Below are 2963 nucleotides of genomic sequence, written 5' to 3'. Positions count from 1 at the left end.
TTTGAAGTCAGGACGTTCTTGAATCATCAGGGCTAGGGTGTCAAACGAGCTGTCAAGTGATCTCAAGAGTGTCTTGACAACTTCATGCTTGGTGATCTCAGTGGCGCCGAGGGCTTGAAGCTCATTTGTGATGTCAGTGAGTCGATCAAACGTGAGCTGAACATTCTCATTGTCATTTCTCTTGAAGCGGTTGAAGAGGTTGCGAAGGACACTGATTCTCTGATCTCTCTGGGTTGAGACGCCTTCGTTGACCTTGGAGAGTCAGTCCCAGACTAGCTTAGATGTTTCCAAAGCACTCACACGGCCATACTGTCCTTTGGTCAGATGACCACAGATGATGTTCTTGGCAGTGGAGTCCAGTTGAATGAACTTCTTGACATCAGCAGCGGTGACACCTTCACCAGCCTTGGGAACGCCATTCTTGACGACATACCATAGGTCGACATCAATGGCTTCAAGATGCATGCGCATCTTATGCTTCCAGTAGGGATATTCAGTTCCATTGAAGACTGGGCACGCAGCGGAGACTTTGATTATCCCTGCAGTCAATATAGCTAAAACTCCAGGTGGTTAAACCGAATCACACAGAACAAGGGAGTACCTAGCTCTGATACCAATTGAAAGTGCTAGTGATCGACTAGAGGGGAGTGAATAGGCGACTTTTTATAAAAGTCTTCAAAACATGGAAGTTTCGAAGACAAATGATAGAAATAAACCTATTACCATGCAGCGGAAGGTAGACTACACTAGGCAAACCAGAGTCAAGTATTCAATGGAGTGAAAGCACAATGACTAATAGCAGCTAGGCAGTAAAGATCAGGTAGGAAGATATTGTGAAGCCAATCAGAACAAGCAGTCACTCAGTGAAGACAAAAGATAAAGCAATCATACAATGACTTCACAAGGACCAACAGTAAGTAAAGGGAAGGAAAGGATGAAACCAGTGACTCATTGAAGACAATGATTTGTTGGACCACTTTCAGTTGCTGTGACAACTGTACGTCTGGTTAGGGAGGCTGAGATTCAACTCAGAAGACCTCGTCTTCACCTTATTCCCCTTGAGCTAAGGACACCCAGTCCTCGCCCAATCACTCTGGTAAGTCTTCAAGGTAGACTTCCAAACCTTCACAGACTTTGTTCACCGGCGATCCACAATTACTCTTGGATGCTCAGAACGCGACGCCTAACCGGCTGGAGGATTCACAGTCCTCAAGTGTAATAAGTCTTCAGATCACACAAACAGGAAGACTTAAGTGATGCCTAACACTCTTTGGCTCTGGGTGTTTAGGGATTTATCCTCGCAAGGAATTCTCTCTCAAAGGCTTCGAGGTGGGTTGCTCTCAAACGACAAAAGCCGTGTACTAACTCCGAGCAGCCAACCGTTTATGGTTGTAGGGGGTGGGCTATTTATAGCCACTAGGCAACCCGACCTGATTTGTCTGAAATGACCCTGGGTCACTAAGGAACTGACACGTGTTCCAACGGTCAAATTTCAAACACACACGCCAACTTTACTTGAGCTACAAGCAAAGCTGACTTATCCAACTCTGGACAAGATTTGCTCTCATAGTCTTCACTCGAAGACATAGGATTTTGGTTAAGCATCACTTCAGTCATTCTGACTGGTTCACTTGGACCCCACTTAACAGTATGGTGGTTCCTATGACTCAACAAAAAAGAAAAAGAACGACGAAAGAACTAAGTCTTCGCGCTCCATAGTCTTCATGCGATGTCTTATCTTGTCATAGTCTTCAATGTGAATGTCTTCATATACCACCTTTGACTTCAATGTCTTCTTACATTTTTAGGGGTCATCTCTGGTAGGAAAACCGAATCAATGAGGGACTTCTACCTGTGTTATCCTGCAATTCTCACAAACACATTAGTCCCTCAACTAGGTTTGTCGTCAATACTCCAAAACCAACTAGGGGTGGCACTAGATGCACTTACACTCTTCTTCTTTTCGGTTTTGTCTTTCTTGCACCCATCCGGTCGCTTTGGCTTCGATTATGAAACCGAGTTGGGTGTGGGGCTTCTCTTGCCGTCATCACTTGATGCATCATCCTCCTCCTCATCATCATCCAACTTAATTATTCGCTTCTGTTTGTCGCTCAAATGCAAATCATCCAAATCTTCACGCTTCTTCCATTTCTCATCATCCTTCAACACTTCATAGCAATGAGGCAAAGTAAATACCCTTCCTTTCTTGATCTTCCCCTTCTTGGTTTTCCTCTCCTCTTCTTTGAACAAGTTTTGTGCAATGTTGTACTACATAAAAACAAAGCAAGTTAGCACCAACAACAAGCAAAACAAAGCAAGTTAGCACCAACATGTAAGATGAAATGGCACTTACTCTATCGTCCTCATTTGTGCCACTTGGGTTCAACTTGTCAACCGCCTTTTGACAGGCCGCCCACCTTTGACAATCCGAGTTGATTGTCGACCACCGGGACCTAAGTGATCGGTTGGAGCGGTCAATTCCACTCACGTTGCGAGCATCAAAGTGTTCCTTCATCCAGTTCCAATAAGCATCTCTACTTTGATCACCTCCAACGGATGGATCCCTCGACACTTGCAACCAAGTATTGCATAGTAAGATGTCATCGGCGTTGGTGTAATTGCCCGCTCTTCCTTTCGGTGCGTCGACAATGCCCTCACCCTCCTCGTCCACCTCGAACTCATGGTCTTCAAAATGCATGTCATTGGTTTGAGACCAATGCGAATTGTTGGAGCCAACACCCATCGTTAACATGTATGCATCATCATTGAGACTACAAATTTTTTCGCACAATGCAAATAAGCTATCTATATGTGACGAATGCATTCAAAAAATAACAAAAAATGAAAAGTTAGAATTTTTTTACCTTGGAGGCATTTCGTCGAACATGTTGTGCGCGCCGGCCGCCGGCTCAACGAGTGAGCTTGCCGGTGCTTCGGCAGCCGCCGCGCCCGTCGCACGCCCC

Source organism: Triticum urartu, chromosome 4A (assembly GCF_056163025.1).
Source record: "Triticum urartu cultivar PI428250 chromosome 4A, HENAU_Tu73, whole genome shotgun sequence".
Lineage (NCBI taxonomy): Eukaryota > Viridiplantae > Streptophyta > Magnoliopsida > Poales > Poaceae > Triticum > Triticum urartu.
This window is presented reverse-complemented; position numbering follows the sequence as displayed.